Source organism: Pygocentrus nattereri, chromosome 5 (assembly GCF_015220715.1).
Source record: "Pygocentrus nattereri isolate fPygNat1 chromosome 5, fPygNat1.pri, whole genome shotgun sequence".
In the NCBI taxonomy this organism is placed as follows: Eukaryota; Metazoa; Chordata; class Actinopteri; order Characiformes; family Serrasalmidae; genus Pygocentrus; species Pygocentrus nattereri.
The window spans coordinates 40,501,504-40,522,014 of NC_051215.1; the positions used below are offsets into that span (position 1 = coordinate 40,501,504).

The window sequence follows — 20,511 nt, forward strand, 5'->3', positions numbered from 1 at the left end:
TCAGATTCACACAGCTTTCCTCCTTTAGCCAAGACAGGTTGGTGGTCCAGAGTTGAAGCTAACTTATAATGGAAGGTTATAGCCAGCCCTTTAGCACTGTGCAAGCTGCAACACTAAATAATCACACACTTGCCTCAAGCCACTTTATGAATTTATGGTTGTGTGGTTGTTTTTTGTTAAGTTGCTCATGTGGTTTCTGACACTGTATGATACACTGTTAGCTATAAAATGGATAAATGTGTGATGCATAGCGAAAACTGTCAAATTGAAACTTGCATTTTGCCCATACGTTTGTCATTTTTTAAAATAACAATGTCATACAATGTCAGAAATTACACAAGTCTGTTAGAGAGTACTTAGCAACATGAGGGGGTCTGAAGCAACTGTGTGATGATTTATGTACACAGTTTGCATTATGCTAATAAGTATAAGCTTCCGTTACTTGTTAGCTGTATTAACCTCATAGCTCCAGTACAAAATGTAAAGATTTAAACTTCTGACACCAAACATGTCTTGGCTGATTTTCTACATTAGGATGAGTGGAAAATTGTGTACTTTTGATTTGTGGCCAACCCATCACTGTCAGGGAATGGAATACTGGATGACAGAGTGAAAAGGTCAAAAGAAGTGAGGGAGAGTATGACCCTTGTGCATGTGACTAACCAGACAGCTTGCTCTGTGTAGGTCTCTTCATCCTGGGTTTATTCTCACTTGGCCAGTCATCCTAATTTACATCTGAGGCTAACATTTCTCCTCCTCCTTGTTCCACCATTTCCCTTTTATCATGCAAATGCTGAGATGGATCTCCCATTTTAGCTGCTTTTCAGAGTGCCAAATTTCTGATGAGCTTGTGAATCTAAATTTGATTTAATCTGGGTCAATTTAAAGAGTTAAAATGCAGCAAGCAGCGTCCTCTCCAAGCTCATTTTTGTCATTTTACAGTACGAGCTTTGCTGCTGACTGTAATAAATAACATGAACATTATCCTAGTGCATAACATCAGCAAAATCTCTCTCTCTCTCTCTCTCTCCCTCTCCTTGAGGATGGTTGAGGATGTTCCAAGGAGAAGATAAGTAGGGAGGACATGGGTAATAAAGCATAAGGGTCAAATGTGCAGTGTCTCTCTCTCTCTCTTTCTCTCTCTCTCTCTATCTTTCTTTCTTTGTTTGTTTCTCTCTCTCTCTCTCTCTCTCTCTCTCTCTCTCTCTCTCTCTCTCTCTCTTTATCCAGCCCTTCTCTCTGGAGCAGATGACACAAAACAGATGGCTGCAGTATCCAGAGCCTTTAGTAAGTTTAGTAAATTCAGAATATACTCCGCAAACTGCACACACGCCTGCATCCAGCACACTTTCCACACCGTGGAACCGAGTGGAGTGGATATCACTTGACTGAATGCATTGAATCCTTTTGGTGTTGTAATATAGCAATACTGCCAGTATTTAAATTATTAACAAGGAATATATTGTCCAAAATATTTGTCCATGTATATGTATGTATATATCCGCTCGTATAAGCGCAACACACACTAACACACCACCACCACATCAGTGTTACTGCAGCGCTGAGTATGATCCACCACCCAAATAGGACCTGCTCTGTGAGGGTCCGTGGGGGTCCTGACAACTGAAGAACAGGGTATAAGGAGGCTAACAGAGTATGCAGAGAAACTGCTGGACTACAGTCTGTAATTGTAAAACGACAAAGTGCACCTATATAGTAAGTGGAGCTGATAAAATGGACAATGAGTGTAGAAACAAGGAGGTGGTCATAATGTTATGTCTGATATGTGTATATACTGTGGATGTGTGTGTGTGTGTGTGTGTGTGTGTGTGTGTGTATACATATATATATATATATATATATATATATATATAAAATTTCATGATGAATGCGCCAAACAATAAAAACATATTGGAAAACATAAAATACTAAGTGACAAATGTGCCACAAATTACCCCCCCCCCCCATGTGTTAAATTAGTATTGAAATGAGTATTTAATTGTGTGTATTACTTATTTGAGTATATGATTATAATGATCTTAAATGTCTTGTATTTTATTTGTAAGTATTTTGTAAAGCACTTTGTGAGCCACTCTGGAAAAGTGCTATATAAATAAAGTTTTACTTACTTACATACTTAAATGTGCTCTTACATGTGCACTGAAACATAGAGAAGTCTGTTCTCTGTTAAGAATGTGTACTAATTGAATTTTTACTTAGAAGTTCAACAAAGTATATCATTGAACCAGTATATGTGTGCATTTTACAAACAAACAGATATTGGAGAAGATCAGTGTATTTTCCAGTGTATTTTCATCTGCACTGAATAACACCTGTGAAGATACTTCCTTCATTGGAAGAAACGCAATGACTTTGTTCTGAAACATGCGGTAGGAAATAGAGGCATATTGAGTGGATTGCTCAAATGAGGGAGACTTGTGTTCATTTGAATTTGTTGTAGTCCTCCGTGCCAGTCACTCATCTGACTACTCTTTTTTGCTTCAGATAAGCCAGTGTGAGAACTGATAATACTACTCTTTGTGTGTTCCCCCATCAATCCTCCTCCTCCTTCGTCCCTCCATCTTGCGCTGCTTCTACTCCATTTCTGCAGGAACCACAGGGGATCTTGTTTATTTACTCTCTTCTTGGGAATCAAAGCTGTCGCAATCGTGTGCTGCCAACTTTATGGCACCCCCAAACTCAACCCCCCCACCCCAAACCCATCCCCCTAATGCTCTCCATGGTTTTGTGCTTTCCTCTCCCCAGACGCTTGTGATGGCTGCGGCCCCCCGCTCCCGCCGCTGGGGGATTTTTGTACAGGGAAGCGGGCGGTGGCCGAGCGGGACTGGCCAGCCACCGACAGAGCCTGCGCATATGGAGATGCGTTTGGCAGAGTCGGTGTGACAGAGAATGAACAGAGGTCCCGGTGGTGTTGATTTGTACTGCAGCAGGGACCCCCGTGCCTAATAAGGCCCCAGTCTCAGCGCACTATCTGACATGACACTAATACAGCATATGGAAATGAGACGTGCATATGGCTGCAGCTAGGTGAGACATGACCCTCACTACATAAATCTCTACCAGTGCGGTGTGCCGCCTTTGAAGGAGGATTGTAAATCAGTCTCAAAAGATATGAGAATATTGCGACGCGGAGCATATAATGCACTCCGAGACGGCTCCTTGTTCCCCATCTTTTATGCCTTTTCAGAAGCTTTGTTTTTATTTGCTTCTGCCTCCTCATCAGAAGTGGTATCATGAGACTGAAATAATGTTGTTTGAGGTGGTGAGGATGCGATAAATACGAGGGGAATATGTCTGGATTAGCTATACGAGCAGATCAATCATTATAAAGGCTGTATATGTATGAGTATGTGTGTGTATATAGAAGGTTATGAGTCAGGGGCTTAGCATGTGTTATGTGTGTGAGTGATTCACTCAGATACATGTTGGTAAGATGAGGTCATAGGGTGTGTTTTTGTGTGTTTTTGTGTGTGTGTGTGTGTGTGTGTGTGTGTGCGCGTGCGTGCCCTGCAGCCCTGCCACTCTGATGGCGCAGTGGTGATGACCACTGATTGAGGGCAGATGATGGGATCTGCCCTCGCTGTGCCCACCCGCGCTTTAACGTAGCTGCAGGTCACCATGCTTGAATGTCAAAGATCTTTTAGCCTCTATCCCCACTGAAATATCATGAATAATGTCAGCCTTCACATTGAAAAATATCCAAACGTGTCACGATTTGTTCTGACAGTTCCAAATCTATCAGACACAGGGCACCACATGATGTGTTATATAAATCTTATCTGGGGAAACAGCAGGCATGGGCTCTGTCATTGATACTGTATTGTCACATTCTGCCTGGTGATGTTAATATCTCTGTGGTTTGTTCTCTACTTAATTTGTACCTTCTTTTATTCACTCAAGTGTCCCTCTTGTTAAGGCCTTACATGTTTTGATCTTTGTGCCGTCTGGCTACACAATATTTTTTTGGTTAATAATTACCGTAGTATTGTCCTTTGCAATAATGATATCATAAAGGTCTGCAATATGCAAATGAGTCTCTGACCAATCAAAATTGCTTACTGTGTGCTGTGAGCACCCTACAGTTTTTCCTTAATAGGTTTCTGTGGGTGTTTTGATGAGTCAAGGTATTCATTTGATCCAAGAGTTCTTAATTGTGTTTTTAACACCTTACATTTTAGACTTATTATTTAGTTCTTAAGAATTAATCATTATAATAAGCACTATAAATTATTTGGTAACTGGGGTATGGAATATGATGGTATGAAACTAATATGATTAGAATCAGGAGTGAAACAAACCACGGGGAGCACCATGGAGGCTGGATAACAAAATGGTTTTTTTAATATATAGATATTTAAACCCTTCATTGGTTTACTTATTCAAGTATTCAAATAAGGCATGTTTTTTGTTTTTAGATATGAAGCACTTTCTGGAATTGGCTAAAGTGAAGGTTTAGGTCATTTTCATTAGTGCCACTGTATGTCATTCTTTATTCAGGAAAATATCAAATGTTTGTTCTATGGAATTTATTAAAATTGTATTTTCTTGAAATGGGCTGAAAGATACTCAAGTGGCCACCATTATGCTTTGGGGGGCTCCCAGGGTATAGCCTGTGTGTGGGGAAACCCTGGGAGTTCTGTAGTTGTGAAAGTGAGGAAGTGAAGTGTGTCCTCACATACAGGCCTTTATGGCTTAATGGGTTAATACATTGCAGGACATATTACAGTTGTCATATGTAGCAGTGTAATCATACAATTATTTTTCTCCATATCTGCCATGCTGATATCTGCCGATTACATGGTTTTTAGTGGTTTTAGGTTACAGTATTAGTAAAAATATTTTAAAAATATTACTTTAGTGAGGTCAAACTGCTAAACTACTAAAGAAAACTCATGAGAAAAGATCCTTCAACATGTCAGCAGTCAGTACATCCAAAGTACAGTTTGAAAGTGACTGCAGTTTTGCAACATTTCTTCCATATTTTATTTATCAGTAGGCTGCTAATGTACAATGTCGATGTTCTTTCTTTCTATCCTTTTTCCATTTGAGCTTTTTTGTGTTTTAATGTGGTTTAATTCATTGGTTTGCTTCTACATACATCATTTGTAGAGCGAGATGAAACAGATGGTCCTGCTTCCCCCTCTCCTCTTCCGCTGCGTACGTGGGAGAAAATGGTGCCGCCTGCAGTATTGATATTCACAGTTGGAAGAGAGAGGCAGTCTAATTCTCCATATTGAGTAAAGGTTTAGGTGTTAGGCGTTTGTTTTTTCCCCTGATGGGCGCTTTTTGTGAGCGAGTGCTTCTTCTCATCCCGTGTTGTTAGAGGAGTTAATGGAATAAATGCGAGAGTGGAGATAGGAATTCTCCTATTTTCTGCTTCCTACTGTTTTTCCCATTGCCTGGCCTAGGCTGTTAATTTAGGAGAGAAGCAGATAAATTAGAGTCATGTGGTCATATGCGATATTTGTTTTTGCTACACAGCTGCAGGTACCCATAAAACGCTCTGAAATTTATTTGATTTCGACCGAGGCCCCTCGTTTTAATTTACCAATCTCGCCGCTTCTCTTCGCACAACCAGAGCTGGCTAATTATTTGATCCCCTTAAAAAATAAACGTTTTTCTGAATCTCTTGTGCGGGTAACAGCCTCTGCAAATAGGCAAGAGCAGGTTTCTTGATTCTCTCTCTATTGCTGACAATTTCCCTCTCCTGGTTAACTCCCTGTGAAAGCAATTTGCCCCATACTCAGGGAAGGTAATGAGCAGATGGTACCATTGTAAATGATGATGCGCCCATAATAAAGAGTTGATAAACACAGAATTACTACTGGGCGGTGGGCGCTAAACAGTGCGGAGGTCTGCAGAGATGCGTGGAACATTCAGGGCAGCCCCCGAGCCCCACTGAGCCCTGTGGCAGGCCTGGAACAGTGTGCAGTGCATCTCAAATAACACTCCTCGCTCCATACACTCCACAGCCACTTAGACCAGGAGAATGGCAGTGGATTTCAAATTACATCTGGCTAGAGTTTAGTACCAACACTGTCAACATTTTTGGCAGCATGGTTACTCATCAGTAGCAAATAATGCTTTCATCTTGCCATTATTGGTCATTATTATATTTTAACCTTCTTTTGGAATTCTCTGCATTTTGCAGAATCTTGAAGAAATTGACACACTTTCATTATTCCTACCAAGGTGTTTTGAGGTGTTTTCAGTCGTGGTGTAATGTCATGCTGTTCTTGAATGTGGAGGTGTCTGAATTCTTATTAGGAAGCACTGCGTTACAATGTATGTGTGAATTCCAATCATGGCATTGCATTAACACCTATAATGTAGCATTTCACCCTTAAATGCCTAGGTGTTCCACCAATGACTTGTACATACCTCGGGACATTAGCAGACCAGCATGAAGCAGATTTTACTGACAAAATAAAATAATCAAATATATATTTTTTTTTATTTTAGATCTTTTGTTCTAAAAAAAAATAAATGAACAAGGAAGAGTTCATACAGATAGGTCTCACAGAGTAATAATGATATTTAGTTTTATTGGCTAAAAACAGTTCACTCTTTGCCTTTATTATAGCTTATATAGCTTATAGACTTGCTTTTTTATTTTTCAAAGAAATGCAAAGTGATATTTTCCACACCTCTAAAGTTCAGTCTTAAAAGTTGGTTGCATTTGCTTCTTCTCATGATCCAGTCAGTGCCAAACACATTCAGTGATGTTGAGATCTGTTGTGTGGGGTGGTCAGTCCATTGTTCTGGGAACACCAGCAACTTCTTTGTTTGGCTCTTGGTCTCGTTTCTTAGTGACAGCTACACATGATTTCAGACTGATAGTGTTAAGTTGTCATTTCTGTCAGTGGAAGGATGGACAGAAACATGGATTTCTTCAGATCTGAAGCAAGAGTGGAGCTTGACTTTCTCCTCTCTCTATAATAATATTATATAATATTATATTATTTTATAATAACAATCTATAATAATAAACCTGCATAAAAGGTTTAACTGCTGTTTATCTAATGGTGACTGATTTGGTGGTCTTCCTAGTCCCACTTTCTTTGCATTTTTGTTTTACATCATGTTTTTCACTTGTTTTACTTTGACTTTCCCTTCCTCATGTAAATCTAATCTCCTGAAAAGTAAATAACTTGTATTCATTTGCTGTTTTGACCAGAGGTTAAATGAATGGACAACTGAACAGACCCTTTATCAATCCTTTATTTATATAAAAACATTTATAGGGGAGTGCTCACGAGGCATGGATTCATTAACTTGATTTAATGCAAACTTAAATATCATCATATACAGTGATACTGTGATATTTTTAGGAAAAAAAAACATTAAATTGTTGCCAGCAACCCATGGTAGACATTTAAGCATTAAACAGTAATAAACATTAATCAGGTTTGCTGAGGCATAGAAGCATCAGAGTATGTATCAATATATACAGTACAAGCTGTTTGTCTCTTACATCTTTTTCTATTTTTTGGAACACTTACACTTCAGACACTGATAGGAAATCTATGTGTGAAAGCAAACGTTGGTGTTGGAGGTGTTTGCGGTGTAGTGGAGGGGTGCTGGCGGCTGTAGGGCAGCAGCGCCTCTTTCATGTGCTGCTGCTTGGATCTTGTGGCCTGAATCCCAGCAGAAACACTCAACATGTGTGGATCTAAGTGCCCACTAATTTCCCCTTGGATCTTAGACCATGATGTTGGAGTGCCTGTCTCAGGGTGTGTGTGCGTATGTGTATCTGTGCTTGTCCCTCGGCCCCCTTATAGTGGGGGAATCCAGCCATGCCAACCATGTCTCCCTGCTGTCTGTATCTTCTGTTTGAACATCATTACACGTATGCGTTCAGATGCCCCGTACAGTCTTCATTTATGTCTTTATCTATTATTCATGTATTTACTTGTTTGTTTGCCTACAGATATGACATGTTACTTATATTTTCTGTTTGTAAAGATGCTATCAAACGTGTCCATGAGAGATCTAAGTGGTGGCACTTGGAGGATGAAAGTGTGTAGAAAATCTGTTGTGCTTGAAGGGGCTCAAGGCTGGCCCAGAAGGCCCCAGATCACTGCATACATCAGGGTATGTATAGCTCATTGTTCACCCTCCTTCCATGTTAATTTTGCTGCAGAAGAAGAACGAGAAATTGTGGCCCTGACCTTCTTGGCATTTTGCGCTGAAAGAGTGCAAAGAGTATCTAGCATATGACTAAAAGAAATGCTTTTTTTAAATAAAAGTCTCGATCTTGAAGGTATTTTGTCATTGTTGAATGAAAACCTCAGTTTTTCAGATTTATTTCTTTATGCCATCTGAAAACACCAGCTGCCTTTTACATTGTGTACTCATGTCATAGTTCTTATTTTTACAAGCTTTCCTTTTGACAAGATTTTTGCCATGTAAGTCTCTTTGAAGCCAACAGTTTTTTGAGTTTCAGTAAAGAAATGTATAATGTTTAGGACTACACTCAAACAAAAACATTCCAGTAGCCCTCCTTTCACCTCCTCTCGTGCCCAATAAATGACCGGTTTATTCATTCACTTGTGTCTTTGGCAGCGTCCAGTCCAAAAAGCTGTGAGAGAGATGTTTTTAAATGTCTTGATGCTGTGTCAAGATCACACAGATGAATAAAAACAAGCAGACCAATAAATTCCCTCCCTGCCTGACTTCTGAAGGTCCATTAGTGGAGCTGGCCAGCTGTCAGTCCGTCTCCTTGCCGCTACTTTCCTCCCCTCGCTCCCAGAGCAACAAATCACCAGGCAAAGTTTAATGCAATTAAAAGTGTGCAGCGTCCAGGCCTTTGATTGGGCAGGTAGCCTGGGCGGTGGTGCTGTGGCGCGGGGAGAGAGCCAGAGCCTGGATGCTGACAGTAATTAGCACATGCTAGTCATTAACAAACACAGATTAGGCAGAGGCTCACGTGGCATGCTGCCATGGGGGTGATGCTGATGGGCCTGTGCCCCTCTCTCCCTCTGCCTAACCAACGTGACCGGCAGCATGGCAGAGCTGCAAAAAAAAAAAAAAAAGAATAAACTCATCCCAGTGCCGGCCCCTCTCTCATGGCTTTCATTACCGAATTTCAGAAATCTGTGTAGATTTATGAAAATGACTTTTAAACGCAGCCAATCTCTTTGAGGACTGAGGCCCGGCTGGCCGTGGAGGGGACCCTGCTGTGAGGTTTTAATGAAAGATCATAGTGGCCCTCCAAGACTGTCAAGAGAGCCGCACACCCTGAAAAGCCCAAAATAATCTGTTTTACTTTTAATGGCAGCCATTTTATATTCATTAAGATCAAAATGCTGTTTTTTTTTTCTTTTTTTCTGCTGGCAAATTGCATAGCTATTCCAGTCACAGCTTGAGAAGCCAGAGGCCCCACAGCTTTTTATCTGCTTCATAAGTAAGCATGGGCCTAATATCTCTAATGTGCTTTGATGGAGCAGAGACCTTCACAGGTGGCAGAGGGAGGCAGTCATCAAGCTCACAAGTCAAAATATCAAGTCTCCTTTCAGCCTAGCTCTCTCTGTCTCCCCCTCTCTCTCTCTCTCCCTCTCTCTCACTCTCTCTCCCCCTCTCCCTCTCTCTCCCTCTCCCTCTCTCTCACTTTCTTCCTGGAGTTCAGGCGTGATGTTTGCAGGTGTGAGAGAATATGATAATTAACTCTGACATATCTCAGTATTGTCTGATGAAACGGCTGCTGCTGCAGCACCAGTCTTCTATATTTACCCATCAGCCTTCTTTTTATGGTAATTAGCATTATTTTATCTCTGGCACCCAAGACAAAAGCAAAAACTCTGTCAGTAACTTCTCTGGATTATTTCTGTGTACTGATGTCTTGGTTTATCATTTTCCAGAGAAGGTATTGAGTCACATTATGGGCCAGAGAACTTTGGATCTAATGTGAGAAGTGCTACACCTTACATAGAGACATTAAAGAGACATAATGGTGCTGCACTTTACATAGAGACTTAAAGGTGCTACACCTTATGTAGAGACATAATAGAGACTTAGAGGTGCTACACCTTATGTAGAGACATAATAGAGACTTAGAGGTGCTACAACTTATGTAGAGACATAATAGAGACTTAAAGGTGCTACACCTTATGTACAGACATAATAGAGACTTAAAGGTGCTACACCTTATGTAGAGACATAAGAGAGACATAAAGATAATATACCTTACATAAAGGCATTATAGAGACATAACGGTGCTCCACCTTACATAGAGGCATAATAGAGACTTAGAGGTGCCACAACTTACATAAAAACATTATAGAGACATAACGGTGCTACATCTTACATAGAGACATAATAGAGACTTAAAGGTGCTACACTTTACATACAGGCATAATAGAGACATAATGGTGCTACATCTTACATAGAGACATAATAGAGACTTAAAGGTGCTACACTTTACATACAGGCATAATAGAGACATAATGGTGCTACACCTTACATAGAGACATAATAGAGACATAATAGTGCTACACCTTACATAGAGACATAATAGAGACATAATAGTGCTACACCTTACATAGAGACATAATAGAGACATAATAGGCTACACCTTGCATAGAGACATAATAGAGACATAATAGTGCTACATTTTACTTAGAGACATAATAGAGACTTAAATGTGCTACACCTTACATAGACATAGTAGAGACTTAAAGGTGCTACACCTTACTTAGACATAATAGAGACTTAAAGGTGCTACACCTTACATACAGACATAATAGAGACATAACAGTGCTGCACTTTTTTATGTTGAAATATAATAGAGACCTAAATGTGCTACAACTTACATACACACATAATAGAGACATAACGGTGCTACACTTTAAGTAGAGACAAAATAGAGACTTAAATGTGCTACACCTTAAATAGAGACATAATAGAGACTTAAAAGTGCTACACAGATATATAGAGACATTTTTTGCTATGTCTTTGATGACCCAAGGATCTTGTTACTGCAGCACCAGTCTTATATCTACACTTCAGCCTTCTTTCCATGGTAATTAGTATTATTTTGTGTCTTGCACATGATATGACCAAACAAGAAAAAAAAGGACTCAGACTATTTCAGTGCACTGATGCATTGGGATTCAGCTACATAACAGGTTAGGGAACTTCAAGTATTATGCTAAAGGTGCTACACCTTCTATAGACACATAGTTCTTTACTTGTAACAGTTCCTTACTTGTGGTTTTTACTATGTCTTTGATTACATTCAGGACATGTAGGCCTATCTTCATATAATCCCTTCAGTCATTGCTAACTGTGTAAGCAAATGTTAATGTTGTTGACTAATAGCATGCTAAAGTTTGACCAGAGGAGAATGGGTCCCCCCTGGTGAGCCTGGTTCCTCCCAAGGTTTCTTCCTCAGTTCTGAGGGAGTCTTGCCACTGTTGCCCCTGGCTTGCCTGCTGGGGGGGGTTTTACATTTTTACATTCTTGTTAAAACTTTGTCTTTTCTGGAATTCTGTAAAGCTGCTTTGTGACAACATCCGTTGTAAAAAGCGCTATACAAATAAATTTGATTTGATAAATATTTCAGTGCTTGGAAGTGCGTGGCTTTGCACTTGATCGTGGGTGTTGAATTACACCAGAAGCAGCTCATGTCCCTGCTCTGCACATTTTCTCCCACTGGCCAGCAGAAGGCACAGTTGCAGCATACCCAGAATTAAGCAATGCACCCCTGTGCCCTGGTCCCAGCCAACCCCCCCAACCCCCCTTTAGCCTGTCTTGTCTTCAGCTTTACAGCACTTATGTCCAGTGCACAAGTGAAAAGACACAGAGCTTCCAGTACCAACCCACTGTCTGCTGCCTAAAGACTTCTGTGAGAAATCCGGTATAATGTGGCATGTTTACAGATTCCAATATTTGAGTTTGTCACAGGAAGTATTACTTCCTTCATGCGGATGGGTTACCTTCAACCTTCTATTTGTCGTTGTGTGTGCGTGAGTCTTCTGTGTGTGTGTGTCTGGCATAGATGAGGGAATGTGATAACCTTCCCTCTTTCTGCAGGTCTTAGAGGTGAGGTGAGTGCGCCTGGTCCTGCCAAGGCGCTGTTTAATGGGCCTCTGAAAACACTCAAAAGCAGACACAAATGTGTGTACGGGCAGAGGGCCAGCAAAGGCTCCAGTGGTGGTAGGGGTTGGGGGTTGGGTTTGGTGGAGGGGCATGCAGATTTTAAACAGAGGGGGGGGTTGTAAAGGAATGCTCGAGGACAAAGCTACTGCAAGGAGGAAGGTAGAAAAAGTGAGAGAAAGAGAGGAAGGCCATGTGTGAAACACTCATTGTGAGGTAGAGATAGAGAATGTGTGTATATATATATATATTAATGTGCCATGTCCTTCATTTTTATTGTATTATGCAGATCTGCATGTGACATCTGTCTGATTTAATGTGCCAAAAGTCATTCCAACCTCTTTTTTTCTCTTAGAATTAAACAGGCTGTTTTGTAGCTGTGCCTTTATGATATATGTATTGTATATGTAGATGGTATAAGTAAATGACCTGATTGGGAAACAAGGTGAAACAATACTTATAACTTCACCATGAAAGGTCGGGGCTAAACTGCTGTAGGCTGAATAGATGGATGTGAATGTGCTGTTTTTTGTGACATCACAAACACAGTGTATTAGGAATGGGTTGTTTTTGCAGGGGTGGTATGCTTTGAAGCTTTAACATGAAGACGTGTTTTTCCTGTGATGTGAGCCATTTAAAGTAGGAAAAGGGAGGTCAAAGTGGAAAAGAGAAGAACAACAGAAGCAGCTCTACACAAGTAGAGCACTTTCTCACTGGTGTAACTCAACATTTAGGATGACAATGAAGTAAAAGCAAACGAAGGGACAGACATAATCATTTTGAAGCGTCTCATGCTCCTTATTTGAAAGTAAAATCACATCTTGACCCTTAATTCTTCCTGTAATCGGAGGAGTGGATGGCAGTGGGAGAAAAAATGCTGCATAAGTTAAGCATGCTCAGTCACGTCACCTGCTTATTTTTCTGCCTCTCCTTCTTTTTGCATGAAAGGCTGGCTTAATCCTGATGGATCCCAACTCCCTGGAGCAGATAGATGGAAGGAATCTAGCAGGTATGAGAAAACTGTCATAAAACACAGGCACACAAACTTGCTTTAAGAAATTTACTTTCAGTGCTGTTGGTGCACAAAGAAAATGATACACATCATAGTGCAAATTGATAACCATGCGCATGGATATAATTGAAAAATGAGCACTGAACTAAATATGATATTTATTTTGAAGTGGAAATGTACAGTACTAAGGCATGTGCTTCACAGTCATTAAATATTCATGAGGTCCTATTTATTACTTGTCCATCATATGCATTATGTATTCTTCTTCTCCCACTCAGATCTTTGAAAAAGAAGAAAATGAGGGAAAGAAAGGTGGAAAAAAAAACAACATAAAAAGGTAGGATCAAATCCCATCTCCTTCTCTGACACCAAAAGGAAGGCAAACTTAATTATGAGACACGGAGCGGTGGAGAGCACCTTTCCTTTTGTTTTGTTTGATTTTTTCTCTCCTCTGTTTCATGTCGCTGATAATAAGACACAAGTAGAGCCAGAGCTGTGAAAATATACACAAGTATTGTAATACGCAAACGCTCACTCCTGCTCCCTTTCTCTTGTTTGCCTCTTCGTCTTTCCTGACGACGCCAAGGTAGGAGAAACAACAGATCCTAGGGTTGTGCGCGTATGGAAAATGCACTGCTGTTTTGACAATGGCAGTAAAGTGGGGGAAAGTGGCGGGCCCTTGTGTGCAGGTCATCACTCTTAATGCAGAGCGTGTCATCAGTCCCCGGGACAACAGCAGAAATGATGTGGCTGATACATATGAAACAGGCGTCATGCATAAACATGGGGTCCAGGGGGGTGGCAGAGGAAGATGGTGGAGGTGGTAGTGGTGGCGGTGGCCGGGGGGGGTGAGGTGACGTTGCCGCGGGGATATTGCTTCGGCGGGCCGCAGCCTGGATGGCTCTTCAACCCTGTTTATTATTCATGAGCTTTTGGGGTGGTGTAATAAGCCACACCTTGGCTGGGCGGCCGCGCCAGGGCCGCGCTAAGTGATGGATCGTGACAGCAGTGACGGAGAATATATCATGATTAAGATCAAATACAGCTCTACACCACACCTCAGAGCACCCCCCCCCCCCCCCCCCCCACACACACACACGTACACAAGCATACACACACTGTAAAAGACCACACAGCGGCTTTTATTTGCTGCAGCATCAGTATCATCACAAAAACATTAATCTCAGGCCCGCAGTCCCTGGCAATCTCATGTGACCTAGGCAACTCGACTGAGATTCTGCGAGCAAAGCCGATTCTATCTCGCTAACTCCGCCCCTCTTTGCTTCCTGCTAAATATGAATGCTCCGTGGTGTATATATGCTGACCTGGGTTGCTGAATATGCACTGTCTCTGTCACCACATAGCTGAAAGAATGTTTTCAAAAACAGTTAAATGCCAGTATGCATGCATTAGTGGCTGGATTACTCCCCTTTAAACTGACCTCATGCTTAAAAAATTGTATGGCACCAATGGACTTTGATCCCAGTACTAAGTCCATCAGTGAAAAGCTTTTTTTTTCTTCTTTTTCTTTCTTCTTTTAAAGATCCGCACTCACTTGAGCTTTGGATTTCACTAGTTAGACCCCAGCTTTTCAGATGTATCTGTCTTCATGTTTGTACATGCACTCTGTTGTTGTTGAGAATTGAGCCTTCATTCACTCTGTACAAATACCACACTTCTCTCCAGCTCTGTTTATGCTGTAAATAGAAGTGCAGCTATTGCTCCCTGCTTCCTGAGAGCCTGAAGGGCAGGCAGCAGTGTGAAAAGACATTTCTTTCTCTTTCTCTCTCTCTGGCAGATTTGGCTTCCTAATGGCAATATGGGCTTCTGATGTGAGGCCAAACCAAGATGACGCCTGTTGCTTTGTCTCACTGAGCTTGTAGTCCGATTTTTGTCCAACTGAAAATAAGACTGCTATCAATTTCAAAAACAAGTGTTCAAGAAACAAAAATGAAAATCACTGGTGGAAACACTTGGAGCAATTTAAGACACCGTCTAGAAGCACATCTAGGAAAGTGTGGCAGAGATCCTGGAGCAGATGACCAAACTTTCTGTGCTTTCAATGAAGCTCATGAATCAACTAGCTGGAGCAGACCAAACAGTACACAAGCCGCCACCTCACAGTACAAAAAACACAGTTGTTGCTTTAGTTGCAGTCTTTATTCAGTCTTATGCAAAAGTTTAGATGCATAATGTTTATAATAATTTATATGTATTAATTTAATGTTTTAATTAATTTTAATGTATTTGAGTGAGTTTAACAATTGAAAAAGCATAAAACTTTACTTTTGCACAGCAGCATGTTGTGTTTTTTATGTTAAATTCAGCAAGTAAAGAGTGATTGTGCACTAAAATGTGCAGACGTTTGTTCTCTGTAGAGGATGTTTGCTTGTTTTAACTTAGAAAAGTAACAAAACATAATTTGTTATAGAAATATGTCTTTTCCAGTGCTTGGCTAGCGCCCAGTTGGCTAATTAGCTAGTATGACTCGTCCTAAGCTAGTCAACTCATCATGTTTTGAATTGATTGCAAGTGTGACTAGTTGCCTGGAGCATTTCTATATAAAACTTCTAAAATGTGTGCAAAACAATCAAAAATGTATGACAGTTGTGGGTACTGTCTTAGGATCTGTGAAATTGTCTCAAGTTTTATTGTAAACATAATGTTTAACATGAATGTCCAGCCACTATAATATCCCTACTGGCCCACACTGGCCCACACTGGCCTTAGAAGAACTGGCACAGCTATTCATCAATCCAATAATGTAATAAACACTTAAATATTAAATATATTTTCTTTTTTTCTATGCGTATGCATTGAATAAGTGAAACCGAAAAGGCCCCCTGTCACCTTCACCAAAAAATATTCAAATATAAGTGTATTGAATGTGTGTACATGCAAAAATGAACTGAGTCACTGTTTCAGGAGAAAGTAAAGTTAATTTCATATCATCTTCTCTTCTTTGTATGGAAAAACAGCAATTATTAGAATGAATATTCTTTCATGACATTCTCAGTTCATAAGCCTCTTCCAAAAAGACTTCTACAGTTTCAAAATTCTTTGCCAGGTCAGGTTTTTATTTGCTTTTCAGTGAATGGTTCTTTGGAGAACCATTTTTCTTAATGAAGTGTGTGAGTCTGAAGAACCATTTCAGAGTTAAAGAACTACCACATAATAATAAGAACCTATACTTCTCTGAAAATCGTTACATTATGTATAGATTCTTTAAACCTTTAAAAGGTTCTTCGCACTCACAGATCTCTTTGCCAAACATGGTTCTTTAGGGAACCAAAAAGGATTTTTCTATGGCATCGCTTAAAAAAAAACCCTGTGGCACCTTTCATTTTAAAAGCACAGGATTGCTTAAGTCAAAAGTTGTGGATTGTTTCTGGGCTCTTTTTTATTGGACATATTTGTTTTTTTAAGCTGGCAGACTAAATGAGAAATTCACTCCCCTGCACTTCATGCAAAACTGCCTGTGTTCACCTCATCATGTCTCATAGCACATAATCCGGCATTGTTTCTGTTTCTGTTGGTTATTAAAGAACTATTAAAGAAGAGTTATTTGCTGTACACATGCTGTATTCATACACTGGATGGTATAATGAAATTGGTTTGCACTCTTTCCAAGGCATCCTTGTTTTCTTGTAAATTTCCTTATTTATTCCGGTTGTTTTTAACTGTGATATATGCTTGCAATATTCCTCTGCACCCTTAACTAAGCTCTCTCTGAGGATAGGCTGATAGTACATAAAATTTTAGTGTTTGATCTTCATAGCAGATAGCTGGAAAGTTGGTTATAGTGTCCTTCAGCTTGGGACATACACTTCAGAAGCTGTGTTCACCATCTTATTAACACATTATTCAACAGATTAAATCCTGTAGCTACTTTAAAACCATAATGCTTGCCTACAAAGCAAAAAACAGACCATCCCATTCTTGTTTGGTGGTCAAAATGGTCAAAACTCGATCTCTACCTGGAGCCCTTCAGGTATGCTTTGGTTAAATCCCTCATCCTTCAAGATGCATAGAAGACAAGCATCAAGACTCTTCTCTGTCCTGAAGCCTAGGTGGTGGAGCAAACGTCCCCTGGTAGATTGAAGACTATCTCTCTGTAAAGCATTTTAAAGAAACACCAATCATCCACCTATAAAAATTCTTTATAATTGTACTTATGTCATGTCTTGCCTTTTTATTGTGTATTGTGTTGGATATAGATATCAGCAATGCTTCAGATTTTCTAAATTGCTCTGGATAAGAGTGTGAGCTAAATGTAATAATAAAGCTGTGCCTCCCTTCTTGAAATTTGTATGTTTTGGTAACTGTCCCTTTCAGCCTCACGTGCAATACCGGGACAGCTGGTACATGCTTATATGTTTTTGGAAAGCTTGGATATCAATAGATTCTGGTCGAATGTTGCATCTGCGTCTGGGCGTTATCTCATGGTCCACCCACCTTTTTTTCTATTTACAGCAGTGAAGTAGGTCTACCACTTACAAACACACAGATTTCCAACCTATTTATTGTAGCTGTTCATGCAAGATTACACTCTTCTGTTGGGTTACAAGGAGCAAGTGCCAAAACTATCAGAGCGTGGACTAATGCAGTCTCTGATTTGAGAGACTTACTGTAATACCTAGCAAGATCATTGTGTTTAGGGGGAAAAAGTAGTAAAAATTGTTCAAAAAATAAAGGCAAGTGTTCGTGACCTTGCCTCCTTTGAGAGGCATGCTTTAGTGTGCAGGTGAGAGGAATGTGGACACTGGGCCTTTAATTCATCAAATGCAGAGGGGTGGAGTGAGAGGGAGGTGAGAAAAAAACAGGCGTAGCCAGTATCTACAAGCCGCATTCCAAAGGGAGATGTTTTCAATTCACTCATTATAGAGAGGTCATTCATGGTCAAGTTCAATGCCATGGAAAAGAAGTGTTCGCTGCAAGGAGCGCCACCCACACACTGTGCACCCACGGAGGGAGAATTACGTGAACTATGTAGCCTAATTTTTTGGGCAAATACAAGAAAATTAGCCCTGTGTGCTATTTACATTCAAAAAAGACTAAGGGAGGGGGTGGGGTGGTGGGGTGTACTAAGGGAGGGAGGCAAGGAGAAAAATAGGTGGACATTAGTGATTCAGTAGAGAGGGGGGAAGGTGATGGAAACCATAACAAAGTAAACATGCTCTCCAGAAGCGCAGCGCTGTAATGATGTTATTAGTATGCATGTAGCCGAGCCCAAATGTAGCCTATAACAGTCTGAGCCCCCTTTCGCTCACCGTGCTTTTTTTTCCACCCCTCTCCCCCAATAATGGCTTTAGACTCTATTCAAAGCAGGGACACTCTGAGATCACGGCCAGCGAAAGGACAGGATTGGGAGATAATGCACATCGGCAAATGGAACATGACCGCCGTGTCCAGCGTCAACGCTGCCCATTGTCTGCACCACGAAAGGATGATAGCGGCTGCGCGGGACAACAAAGCACGGCCACAATGGGCCAAGCATATTAAGAGTCAGCCTCAGTCCGCTACAGCTGGACAGTACAGAGAGAGAAAGAGAGAGACAAACAGACAGACAAACAGACACTCATGCAGACGGACATTGTGTTGGAAAAAGGGAAATACTAAATACATCAATTAAGATTCCCCAGCTTGCACATCAAATGGTATGATGGAACATTTTAGCTCCAGGATGCGGTGCACATTTCCATGAAGGGGTGACTGTAGAAGAATGGTGGGGTGGAGAGTGCTAGGAGGAGGGGTTAAGGTTCATTTGCATATGCATGTTGGTGTGTATGGAAGGGGGCAGGGCACGGAGGGGGGGCAGTGACAAACACCCTCTCTCTTTCACAACACAGCACCTCTACACTCAGACCAGAAAACACACAAACCCTTCATATGTGTGCTGGAGATATTCACCACTATTTATTGAAGATAATACTTTTATTCGTTAGCCTTGGGCAATATATTATTCATCATCATAATTGATATCATATGATGCAGGATATTTGATTTCAGTTTTCAAGTTTTGCTAGAAAAAAACTAGTTAACCGCAATGTTCGTCATTTGCTAGTTACTTCCGATTGTTTTGAAAGAACAGTTGAAATAAATCACTATTAAATGATAACATTATATAGGTGTAAAACCGACAGCAAAATATGGAAACGCAGATGCAAAAACACCAGCTTATTTGAATTCATTGTTGTTATGATTAAAGCATTTACATATGACTGACTGCTCACATTGAAGTAACAAGGATTGTTGTTACTGTAGAGAGTACTGTATATAGTTATTGGAGGGAACATTGTGCTTTTCCTGGCTGGAACAAATGTATTATTGCAGTCTTCCAAATAATTCAGACATCCAGGAGTAGCTGAAGTTCTTTTTTTTCTCAGAGGATTCATTCTAAACTTAAAACTTTGCTTTGTACACTGCAGCCCAGTGTATTGTAAACAATGCAGAGCACTTGTGAAAGGGTTGGCCAGCTAGAGCAGAGGTTATTTACATATATCAGTCTTAAAGACACAGTAACAAAAACAGGCCTCTTTAATAAAGAAAAAAGAGAGACAGGAAAAATACAATGTAAAAATTAACTATAAACTGACACCTTTGGTAATTGGGGGGAAAAAGGCCAGGAAAATGCCATTGTGGTTAATTAGCTCAATTATTAGATAAATAATCTAATTTGAAGACAGTTTAGAAAATGTAAGCCAAAAACCCTTATCAAAAACATTTTTTAACAAAACCACATTATTAGCACTCCGAGAAATTAAGAATAAAATGATAAGAGGTAACAAACATGTCTCTATTTATATTTTACTTTTTTAAGCTCAAGTGAGTGTTCAGGAACTCCTAAGCAGTCATTCTTCATTTCATGTTTCACTGTGTTATAAGTATGAAGTGACACAGAGGCTAAATTCCCTTGGTCATTCATCAGTGTGGGGAATAGCAGAGAATATACTAATAAATATGCACTGAGATATAATAATTACAAAGTTTAAAAAAACAGCTGTAGTCAACCTACCTGAGAACATGTTTATTTTACCTTAAGGAGGATGATCAGAGAGGAAAACATTCTCTGAGGATCAAAGTTGCAGAAGATGTTGAGGTCTCTAAAATTGTAGTTAAACTTGACCTCCACTCTAACAAACAATTTGGAAGCCTTGCCAGAGGAAAGTATTTTCTTTCATGTAACCATGTCTAAAATGGTACTTTCGTCTAAACTCCTGGAATTCACTAGAAGCTACTGAATTGTCAACTCAGATGTGACAAAAGTGGAGCTTTTTGGCAAGAAAGATTCAAAGTGAGTTTGTTGTAAACTCACTTTGAATTGTTTTACTTCCAGGCCTTGGGAACCTTATTAGTTTACATGGCATCATTGACTCCATGAA

The 20,511-nt window shown here is 40.2% G+C and overlaps 1 long non-coding RNA gene across 6 annotated transcripts in view; it reads left to right on the forward strand.

Moving 5' to 3' along the window:
* Positions 1-20,511, forward strand: part of LOC108442490 — a 303,460-nt gene that overhangs the window by 145,254 nt on the left and 137,695 nt on the right. For 3 of the 6 annotated variants that reach the window (XR_005130296.1, XR_005130295.1, XR_005130297.1), the window contains exons 5-6: positions 13,066-13,126; positions 13,408-13,466. This is a non-coding gene — a long non-coding RNA (uncharacterized LOC108442490). Of the gene's footprint in view, positions 1-1,230; positions 1,288-7,986; positions 8,116-13,065; positions 13,127-13,407; positions 13,467-20,511 lie in introns of all 6 variants that reach the window. The other 3 variants (XR_005130299.1, XR_005130298.1, XR_005130300.1) reach the window with 3 other exon arrangements.